Source organism: Lithobates pipiens, unplaced genomic scaffold, assembly GCF_037356315.1.
Source record: "Lithobates pipiens isolate NorthernLeopardFrog02 unplaced genomic scaffold, aLitPip1_a1.2 Scaffold_18, whole genome shotgun sequence".
Lineage (NCBI taxonomy): Eukaryota > Metazoa > Chordata > Amphibia > Anura > Ranidae > Lithobates > Lithobates pipiens.
The window spans coordinates 388655429-388667240 of NW_027507758.1; the positions used below are offsets into that span (position 1 = coordinate 388655429).

General features: G+C 43.2%; 1 protein-coding gene across 2 annotated transcripts in view; it reads left to right on the forward strand.

The window, feature by feature from the left end:
• The window catches only part of MLIP (muscular LMNA interacting protein), a 415413-nt gene extending 406640 nt beyond the window's left edge, over positions 1-8773 (forward strand). For both annotated transcript variants that reach the window (XM_077487812.1, XM_077487813.1), the window contains one exon: positions 8449-8773. The gene's annotated coding sequence lies outside the window, so the exon portion shown is untranslated. The remainder of the gene's footprint in view (positions 1-8448) is intronic.
• The last annotated feature ends 3039 nt before the right edge of the window (positions 8774-11812 follow it).

An 11812-nucleotide genomic window follows, 5' to 3' on the forward strand; every position in this document is an offset into this window, starting at 1 on the left:
ATGGTTCTAGGGAAATAATTAATAAGATGGGTGACAGGGGACAGCCCTGCCTCGTGCCATTGGATATGTGGACTGTACCAGATAAGGAGCCATTGATGCGAAGTTTGGCAGAGGGGTTTTTATATAAAGCAGATATCCATGACATCATTTGTGGGCCCAGGCCAATAAATTTGCAGGTAGCCAGCATGAAATCCCAGGCTACTCTATCGAAGGCCTTCTCCGCGTCGGTAGAGAGGAGAAGGCCCTCGATATTTCGCTCATGGGCCATCTGGATGAGGTTAAGTGCCTTTGTCCCATTGTCTTTGGCCTCCCTCCCCGGCATAAATCCGGCCTGTTCCGGTCCAATTATGGTGTGGAGCAGGGGTAGTAATCTAGTTGCCATAATTTTAGCCAAAATTTGGACGTCTAAGTTCAAAAGGGAAATTGGTCTATAATTGGCGCATAGTGTCGGGTCTTTATTCGGTTTAGGCAGGACAGTAATATGTGCCTCCAGGAACCTTGGCGATATTTCTCTGGGAGATGAGAGGGAGTTCAGCGCTTTTGTTAGTGGCTTCGACAGGGTATTAATAAAAGTTTTGTAGTAAATTGCGGTATAGCCATCAGGGCCGGGGCTCTTCCCTGATTTCAAATCCTTTATTGCCTTGTGAACCTCAGTCTCATCCACCGGGGCCTCCAATAGTGCAGAGTCCTCCGTGGATATCCGAGGTAGTTTGGATTTAAATAAATAGTCCTGTATGGCTTGGGTCCTGGATCCTGTCAAATCTTTGGGTCTATGTTGGGGCGGTAGATTGTATAGTTTGGTGTAATAAGTCTGAAAATGCCTAGCTATCTGTTCATCTGTCACGTCAAGTTTGCCTTCCTGATTAGCTATTCCTGATATGCTATTTCGGTAACGAGGTCCTTTCAATGCTCTCGCCAAAAACTTGCCCGATTTATCTCCGTGCTCATAGTAAATTTTCCACCGAAAAAAATAAAAATCTCTTCGACGTGGCGTCTAAAATCTGGTGCAATTGTTTTCTGGCAGCTAGGAGGTCCGTCGCCGTCTGTGTTGATAAAGATTGTTTGTGTAAAGTCTCGAACTTCGAGATTTTGTTCGCTATGGTGGCAATTTCATTTTCCCTGTCCTTCTTGCGCTGAGAGCCCATTTTCATTAGAACCCCCCTAAGTGTGCATTTGTGGGCCTCCCACACCACCAAAGGATCCATATCCTGCGTAGAGTTAAATGTAAAAAACTCCTGTAGTTGGGAGGATATTTCTGGTAGGAGTGTAGGGTCTGTCAGGAGGGATGAGTTCAACCTCCAAGTTGAGGGTTTCGACGTGTATTGTTGTCTGAGTGTAAGGGAGATCGGAGCATGATCAGATAAGCCTTGAATTCCTATTTCTGCTCCGGTCAATAAGTGTACGTCTCTACGAGAGACAAATAAATAGTCTATCCTAGAATATTTAATGTGCGGGGCAGAATAGAAAGTGTAGTCCCTCCCTTCCGGATGAAGGACCCGCCAAGAATCCAGTAGGTGCAGGGATTGTAGGAGTCCCTTTATCTGTTTCAAGATTTTATATGATACGTGTGATTTGCCGGTGGAAGTGTCCGTCAGGGGGTTAAGGGGAAGGTTGAAGTCTCCCCCCAAGATTATACAACCGGTACCAAACCCCTCCAAGTCCCTCACTATTCTCCTACAAAAGGACAAATGAAGTTTGTTAGGGAAGTAAACATTAGCCAAAGTGACAGGGTTTCCCTTGTAGTGGCCCTTGAGAAATAGAAATCTGCCTTCCGTATCTGACATTTTTTCTAGCTGTGTGAAGGGAGCATCTTTACTAATAAGAATCGACACCCCTTTTGTTTTTGCTTGCGTGTTCGTGGCGTGGTGGGCCTCAACAAAAAAGGTGTTCGGTAAGTCTGGGTATGTTATTCGTCCGGAAGTGAGTCTCTTGTAAAAAGGCGAAGTGTGGCCTACCTTTCTTGAGTTCCCGAAGAAGAGATGATCTCTTCTCTGGAATATTCAGGCCCTGCACGTTATGAGAGATCACCATAGGGTTACGCCCCAGTGCTGAGTACGCCATGGCATTGGAATCTGTACCCTCAGATAAGTAAAACCTATATACAAAGGTAATGCAAAATGTAATTAACAGTATGAAAACGTTGATGTTCATTACCTGAACCACAAGACACTACCTTCAGCCACTGGAATTTAAAAACTAGCCCTACGTAGATAGAGATAAAGTAGGAAGAGAAGGAAGAAAAAAAAACTGTAGGATGAAGGAAGAAAAGACAAGATATCAGTGTACAACCTATACAGTAAATATACTGCGCAAAGGTTTCAAGTCGTGGGGCCGACAGAATTCAAACGATCCCGTCTGCCCCACTGTAGAGAGCTAAGGGAGGCGGGCGGCAGAACCAGCTGTCAAACTGCACCCCTGTCAGGCCGGTGTCACCAAAAACTAAAAGAAGAGGAAAAAATAAAAACAAAGGAAAACACCTGGCATGAGAGGGTGGAGAACCTCGGCCTTAAATTACTTATTTGGAAATGTGCTTGAAGTAGCTCTCCCGCACCATTGGCCATTAATAGCTGGGTGGCCGAACATTATCAAACAGTCTCTGGTGTAGCAGGATGACAAACATGTAACTAAAAGAACCGAACATGAGCCCCCTTAAAGAGGGCTGCTGATTGAAGACCAACCTTCACGCCACACCATGGTGCCCATCATCCACTATCAAAAAATAAATAAAATAAAAATAAAAATAAGTTAACACTTGTGGATCCCACCCCTCATACGTGATCTTACTCATGTCCAGCGAGTATATGCTCGTAAGACCTTTCCCCGAATTTCGCCCAGTCCAGGTCTCCCACCATATTGCTGTTGTAAGGAAAACTGGACAGGGAGCCGTGTGCACGCCAGGCAAGCTCGGAGGGTAGTAGCTGTGGGAAGGAGGGAAGAGCGGGTTTGGGATGGATGGGCATGAAGCTTGGTAGACAGTGCGTACGAGGCCAAGGTACACTTAGGTAGACTCAATATGCATCATCACGCACTCTGGAGTTGTGTGCTCTGCCGCTATTCGGTGTGCCCGCTGCAGAACCCCCATGGTGATTGGGCCTAGCCTTTTTAGGTAGTCTCTTCTCCGGGGAGGACAACGGTGATTCCGGGGGGCTCCTTTCGGGGGGAGGTAAGCGGAACTCCTGATACCATTCTGGGAGGTCAACATGACCTAGGTGTAGGGCATGGCAAAACTCGGGCAAGTCCTCTGGAGAGCGCAAGGTGAACTGTCTGCCATTGTGGGTCACCAGCAGGGCGAACGGGAAGCGCCAGGTGTACCTCATCTCCTTAGCGTGGAGCTTGTCCAGCAAGGGGCGCAATGCCCTCCGTTTTTTTAGGGTGATTTGTGAGAGATCCTGGAACAACATTATGGTTTCCCCATTGAATACAATCTGATCGTTCCTGCGTGCCTTCTGCATAATCTCCTCTTTTAGGGTAAAGCTTTGCAGGCAGCAAATAACATTACGAGGGGGCATGTTATCTGGACCCCTGGCCCTCAGAGCCCGGTGTGCTCTGACAAATTCAATGTCAGTGTCCTCCGGTATTTCTAACAGGCTGTTAAACACTCTCCTCAGTGCAGGTACAATCTGATCAGTCTCCACTGTTTCAGGGACCCCCTCACTCTGATGTTGCACCTTCTGCCCCTATTGTCGAGATCCTCGAGGTGTCTATTCATATCAATAAAGTGATTTGAGTGTGCGAGAGTAACCTTATCCAGACGGTGGATGGCCTTCTCTCTCATTTTCCCCGCCGCCTCAGCCGCCACCATGCTGCGGTCATTCAGAACCACCAGGCTAGATTTTAGGTCCGTGATGGCCGCGGAGAAAATAGATTTTATGTCCACTGCTATAATAGCCATGTCAGCATAGGTTAGTGGGAGGTTAGGGTGTGCAGGTCCCCTACCGTTGTCCTCAGGCGCCGACTGGGAATCCTCACTGAAATCCTCAGATGCACGCGGCGGCGCCATCTTGGGGCCTGTAGTCTCCGGCTGCGTCCTGGGTTGACTGCGAAAGATTTCCGAGATATTCCGGCCTCTAAATGCTTCAGATGTCCGACGGGATCTAGTGCGCGGTGTTCGGCCACCAAGTTTGCTCATGATCCGTGGTGAAGTGTGCGGAGGCGGTTAAACAGCCGAGGTCTCTCCGGAGCTCTGTACTCAAGCTGCCATGTCCACCGCGCGCCAAGCCACGCCCCCTCTCATATATATTTTTATAATACTTTAAGAGCAGATGGCTATAATAGCAAATCGTCAAGGAACTAATGGTCTTCAGCAATACTCCTACAGGCCCATATCCTTACAGGCATACCTCACTTTTAAGTACACAATGGCATTTATTTACTAAAGCTGGAAAGTGCAAAATCATCTGCATAGAAACCAATGAGCTTCTAACCCCAGCTTGTTCAATGAATCTTTGGTAATAAATTCTGGAAGCTCATTGGTTTCTATGCAGAAGTGAGCCTGATTTTGCACTTTCCAGCTTTAGTAAATTAACCCCATTGTGTACTTAAAAGTGGGGTATGCCTGTATCGAACACGGCTGTGAAACTACTGGTACGCATCTTGGCTATTTCTTTTAGCAAAGGTTATCCCGAAACTGGTACGTATACCAGTCAGGATTCATTCCTTCTAGACCCACAGCCTTCAGTATTAGACACCTTGTCCTTAACCTTCAGATTCCTGTGGATAACCCAGGCAAAAGAGCAATCCTTTCCTTCTTTGCTGTGAAAGCTTTTGACAGCATCGAGTGGAACTATGTCTGGGCAGTGTTGAATTAACTTAACCTTGGCCTTGACATTAACCTTGACATTTACAGCATGGGTGAAATTACTTTACACAGACCCAGTGACGAGGCTTAGGAGCCATGGCGTCCTTTGAAGTGAGGCACCAGACAGTGATGCCTCTTGTCATCCCTGCTGTTTTCCCTTTTGATTGGAGCCGCTGGTGGCCAGGGTACATTTATTGCCTTATATAGTTAGGTTTAAGAGAAGGGTTTGAAGATAATATCTGCCTCTACACTGATAACACCTTGTATTTGAGTGATACTGCAGGCTCTTTCTCGACTCTAATGCAACTTACCGTATTGAGAAAATTGGGCTGTAATCGGGGTTCTCACTAAATTTGCACAAACCTGTCCTTTTTTCCTGTGGACTGCCTTTCCCAACCACTGCCAGCTGGAGCTTCACAAATTGTTGTAATCAATTTCTCCTGATATTTGGGTGTTATTGTAATTCTGAATATTATTGTTATCCCCATGGTTACTTGATTCTAAATCTTAAACCTATACTGCATACTTTTATACAATAGTTGATGTAAACTACCATTGTTGATGACTGGGCAAGTCAACTTGAATAAAATGATGTGGCCCCCACAATTACTTTATATTTTACATTTTAAGTCACCTGTGTGGATTCCCCACAAATGGTTTTCCCCTATTGACTCTCAATTTTCATGAATTGATTTGGACCCCTCCCATAGAATGTTGACTCTTCCTGACACTGATTGCACAGCTCTCTCACATTTGGAAATGGGCTTCCCTAATGTACTTGACCAGTGATCATAGGCTTAGTCTTTTAATCATAGGTCTTTCGAGTTTCCTCCAGTGTACCCCTATTTGGCTCACTACATTTTATGTGGAATTGATTAAACTAACAGACTACTAACAGTGGTTAGCAGCTGGTGTTAAATACTGCTCCCAACTCTATAATGGTACTGTGTTAAAGTCATTTGACCAACTGCAGGCAGAATTTCACATGAGATGGCAATTTTTACGAATTCTTACAACTGGACCATATGCTTAAAACTCAGGCTGGATATTCTAACCTGCAGCTGGTAGAATCTATGATGTCAAAGTCAGATAAGAAAGGTATAATTTCCTTCATACAATCACATCTTCTCTCATTTTCACAAGAGTCAGCACTTTTGCCTTGTAGGAGAAAATGGGAGAAAAATTGGGTCCAATAGAAAGCGAGCACTGGGAACTGATGCTGGCATCAGTCCTAGTGGTGTCTGTTTCTGCTGTTCATAAATTGACCCAACTCCTTTATTTGCCATTGTTCCTACAGGGTAATCATGCAACTCTTCGCCTGGGGCAGGTGAGATTCCCCATTATGTCCCAGTTGTAACATTGAGAATGAAATCTTGTTGCATATGCTATGGAAATGCCCCAACTTTGTGAAATATTTGAAGGATGTCATTACTATCATTGATCAGACTTATTCAGTGCAAGTCCCATTTCATTAATTGATATGCTTCCTTGGGGCTTTGGATGAGGAATTGTAATGTATACCTCTGTTGCTTTTTATAGCACTTACTTGACTTGTTTTACCTTGCTAGGAAATCAATAGCTAAGTACTTGCTTTGCCCACGCCCTCTTACCTGCCACAAATAGATTGAGCAAGTGAACTCCTTCCTAATACAAGAAAAGAATCCTTTTAACATAGTAGCTCCCCCAAAAAAGTTCTGAACGTATGAAATGTTGGTTCGACATGCTAGATTTAGACCCCCACCTCACAGTTAACACTACTATGGTTATTACAAACCTAACTTCCTTTTGAGTTTACTACATTTTATCGTATTGCCCGCTGCTCACCTCAATAGTAACATTGGAACACGCTACTGGGCTTCCCAGTTGTTTTTTGATACTGATGTTATTTTACTTGCACAATTGTTTACTGATGATACATGTCCATGCTCTTGTAGAGCCCATAATTCTCTTTGGTATTTATTATGCCATTTTGAGCAGTTTGAGTTAAGGTTCAGACCTTGTAAAGCATATGTTTTGTCATTGTTATTAGATATCCTTGCTATAAGTCATACAAGTAACTATTTGCACATATCATTTTTCTGATAAGTTGATGTAGCTATTGTCCTGTATATGATTCTTTATGTTAACCTCAATAAAATCATTACTTGTTGAAAAAAAATGCTGTATGGTATAAAGTTCCAGCACTTGAATTTGCCTTGCACATACAGTACCTGAAGCATTCTTGGTGTACCTGCCATTAAACTGGAAAAGCTCTAACATTTCAGGTAATGTTATTCCTTTCCCACTGTCTCCCATGATCTACATATACCTTCTGACTCATCACTATGAAATACTGCCCTCGCTAGCTGATCAAAATTTGCAGGGGGAATGGAGGGGCACGCAAGCTTCAACACTATCAGGCAGTGACAGAACATTGCTCATGAGAGCAACATGACACTAAGGCATAATGGCAGGGATATGAAGACTACTATTGCTATGTATCTCTAGGTTCCTGTACTTTACACCTTAAAGCAGTTTTTGTTTTAGTACAGTGAGTTTCTTTAATACAACATAACAGTTATATAAAAAAGCAATAAAAACAGAAAAGAGTGATTGGTAAGTTAAAGCAGAAATATGCTCACCTTGGATTTAACAATGCGGCATCCTGGAGCTCCCCAACAGCCACTGACCTCCTCGGGTGGCCGGTTTCTGTGTTACAATCGCTGTCTGCTTCAATTGTCCAGGCGGGGATGACTTCTCTCCTGCGCATGCACTAATGCATAAAGGGCATTCAGCTTCAGTACAGGCATACCCCACTTTTAAGTACACAATGGGGTTTATTTACTAAAGCTGGAAAGTGCAAAATCAGGCTCACTTCTGCATAGAAACCAATGAGCTTCCAGGTTTTATTACCAAAGATTCATTGAACAAGCTGGGTCTAGAAGCTCATTGGTTTCTATGCAGAAGTGAGCCTGGTTTTGCACTTTCCAGCTTAAATAAACCCCATTGTGTACTTAAAAGTGAGGTATGCCTGTATTGCAAAATTTCTACAGTCAGCTGCACGTGTTCAGTTCACCGTACAAGGGTGGACAGGCAAGTAACATTAATGCAGAAGAGACAAAGCATGCCTTTTCTGCATTTTAAATCCTCCACATTTTTTTTAAACAATATGTTTCTCCCTAATGTGCTTATTTCTGAATCAGTGCTACAGTATCCTGAATGCCCTTTATGCAATTAACAGACACAATGTACTGTCAGAAACCAACCCTACACAGCTGTCTGTTAAAGAAATTGAGATTTCTAAAGTCCTCAGTTGTTCTAATTCTGTCAATTTAGCCAAAGACAAATGGATTAATCCAATATACCCTACATATGCCTGCTTTACATATGACATGTTTAAAACTCAAGTGAAAAATATTCTAATTATTAGTGTTTAAAAAATGTAAAACATTTTTTTTTCAGTTGTTTAAATAGTGCATACATTTTTAACTAAAGTATATAGAAAGATGTGCCGTGTAATTCCTGCATTGATTCTCCTACATATGTTGCCCTGCAGCTTGATTGCTTATATTTTCTCTGTTCTTAAAGGAGCGCCATACCTTTCAGTTCATAATTTATATATTTTTATTTTAGTTATACATTTCTTTGATTACATACTTATTATTTTACAGGTTGGAAGCACAAGAGGAAAAGACGTGCCTTCTGATGTTTGACCCTTCTTCCTGTTTTCTTCTAGCATGATTTATCCCATAGGAAATAGAAGATGTGCTAAAGTCTGAACTTTCATTTTAGCAAATGATGTTTAAAGATCTTAAGCTATACAAGTATATGGAAATATATTCATATTGATATGTATGTCTTTATAGGCAAAAGTTTAAAATATTAATGAAGTAACTGATTATTGTTAGAGATAGGTCATGCAAGTCTGAATGTGGTGCATTGTAGGATTAAAGTGGAAATCCAACAAAATATTAAACCATGGGTAAGTTAATAACATTGGGTTGTTCTTTTTTTGTCTACAAAATTTGCATTATACTAAATGTATCAAGGCAAAATGCCAGCATATTTATGTTTGCTTGTAATATTGTTACTTATTTGGGAGCTACAGCAACATTTGAATTGAAGGGGTTAGTTTACTAAAAAAGTGGAGACTATTCACTTAGAAAATTAAAGCTTTGTGCACATGGCCATACAGGTAGCGCACAGTGTGCAGAGCCTGCATATTGACCTTTCCAGGACTTGCTGCCACTGTGTACAGCTGTCCATTGAGATGCATCAGGTAAGATGGCTCTACACAGTTACATAGTAGGTGAGGTTGAAAAAAGACACAAGTCCATCAAGTCCAACCTATGTCTATGATTATATGTCAGTATTACATTGTATATCCATCCCTGTATGTTGTTGCCGTTCAGGTGCTTATCTAATAGTTTTTTGAAACTATCAATGCTCCCAGTCCCCACTGAGACCACCGCCTGTGGAAAAAAATTCCACATCCTTGCCGCTCTTACAGTAAAGAACCTTCTACATAGTTTAAGATTAAACCTCTTTTTTTATAATTTGAATGAGTGGCCACGTGTCTTGTTAAACTCTTATCTGCAAACAGTTTTATCCCTATTGTGAGGTCACCAGTACAGTATTTATAAATTGAAATCCTATCCCCTCTCAATCGTCTCTTCTCCAGAGAGAATAAGTTCAGTGCTCGCAACCTTTCCTCATAACTAGGGATGAGCCGAACACCCCCCGGTTCGGTTCGCACCAGAACTTTCAAACGGACCCCACGTTCGTTACGAACGTTAGAACCCCATTGAAGTCTATGGGACTCGAACGTTCGAAATGGAAAGTGCTAATTTTAATGGCTAATATGCAAGATACTGTCCTAAAAAGGGTTTGGGGACCTGACTCCTGCCTCAGGGGACATGGGTCAATGCAAAAAAAAGTTTTAAAAACGGCCGTTTTGGCGGGAGCCCTGATTTTAATGACGATTAAAGTGAAAAAAAAAAGTGAAATATTCCTTTAAATATGGTGCCTGGGGGGTGTCTGTAGTATGCCTGTGAAGTGCCACGTGTTTCCCGTGTTTAGAACAGTCCCTGCACAAAATGACATTAAACGGAAATAACACCATTTAAAACTGCTTGCGGTTTTAATGTTATATCTGGTTCCTGCAATATGGTTGAAAATCATTGAGAAAAATGGCATGGGTAGCCCTCCCTGCCCATTACCAGCCTATTTGGGTCTTGTACGCATATTAAGGGGAACCCTGTACCCATATTAAAAAAAGGAAATGCGTGTGGCCCCCAGGCCCTATATACTCAGAACAGCAGTATACAGGCGGTGCAAACAAGACAGGGACTGTGTAGGTTTGTTGTGTTAAGTTGAATCTGTTTGTAATTTTCAACTGGTACATTTTTAAAGTGCAGCTCCAGTCAAAAAAACTATTTTTAAGCTTTTTGGAAAACATAGGGAAGGGTTATCACCCCTGTATAATTTGTTTTGTCGTCCATCTTTTTTCATCTCACTTGCTGCTGTCTGATGTTTGTAAGTTGGATGTTTGAAAGTAGGGGCCTGCCCTATATGCTCTGCAGAAATGGCGGAACAAGGTGTTGGTTTTGCCACAACATTGTAAGCCCTCAAAGTGACTCTTGCTGGGCGCTGGAGCGCCCTGCTGTGAACGATTATATCAAGAATTGTAATTACATGCCATTGTTGAACAGTGGTAGAAAAATTGACCTTTGGTGGTTGTGGTGCCACAACACTATAAGTCCTCACCGTTACTCTGGGTGGGCACAGGAAGGGGCCCTCCTGTGAAATATTATATCAAGAATTGTAATTACATGTCCCTGTTAAACAGGGGCAGAAAAATTGGGCCTTAGGCACTGCTGCTGGTGCCACCACACTGCAACCTCTTCCATATACTCTGTTTTTTTTGCTGGAATTAGCCCTGTTGCAAAGCATTGCATCAAAAATTGTACTTAAACGCCCCTGTTAAACAGGGGCAGAAAAATTGGGCCTTAGGCTGAGGTGAATATCGCGGTGTATACTGTGGTCAGGGCACGCAGACAATAACCAGAAAACAGCAGAGATAAAGGGGTATATACAGATGTATACTGTGCTGTGCTGGAGGCACACACAACTTCCAATAACTCCTGCAGATGGCAATTGGGCTCAAATAGAGAACAGCTATGTAGGTGGATTATAGCGGTATGTACTGGGTACAGAGCACGCAAACAGCACGCACTATCTCCTAACACTACTGACTGCAAGCTCTATTATTAAAGATGGATCACTAGCTATATAGGTGAGGTGAATATCACGGTGTATACTGCGGTCAGGGCACGCAGACAATAACCAGAAAACAGCAGAGATAAAGGGGTATATACAGATGTATACTGTGCTGTGCTGGAGGCACACACAACTTCCAATAACTCCTGCAGATGGCAATTGGGCTCAAATAGAGAACAGCTATGTAGGTGGATTATAGCGGTATGTACTGGGTACAGAGCACGCAGACAGCACGCACCTCCTAACACTACTGACTGCAAGCTCTATTATTAAAGATAGATCACTAGCTATATAGGTGAGGTGAATATAGTGGTGTATACTGCGGTCAGGGCACAGACAATAACCACTACACAAGAGCAAGATAGGAAATCAGCCAAAAACGATCGGTGTGTAACTGTGTTGAAGGTACACAGAACACCCACTGCTTCAGATGCCAACACACTACACGAGGCCGCCTCAAAGGCGGCCTTATATAGTGTGGGGCGTGCACTACACAGCCTGAGCTATGATTGGCCACAGGCATCCTGCCTGTGGCCAATCATGGCTCTCCTCGCTGCTGGCGCTGCGATTGGCCAAGCATGCGGGGTCACAGTGCATGCTTGGCCAATCATGAGCCAGCAATGCACTGCGCCATCGCAGTGCATTGTGGGCCGTGCGCGCCACACGAATTTTGACGCGAACGGACCAAGAGTTCGGATTTCGCCGAACGGACGAACAGCCAATGTTCGAGTCGAACGTACGTTCGACTCGAACACG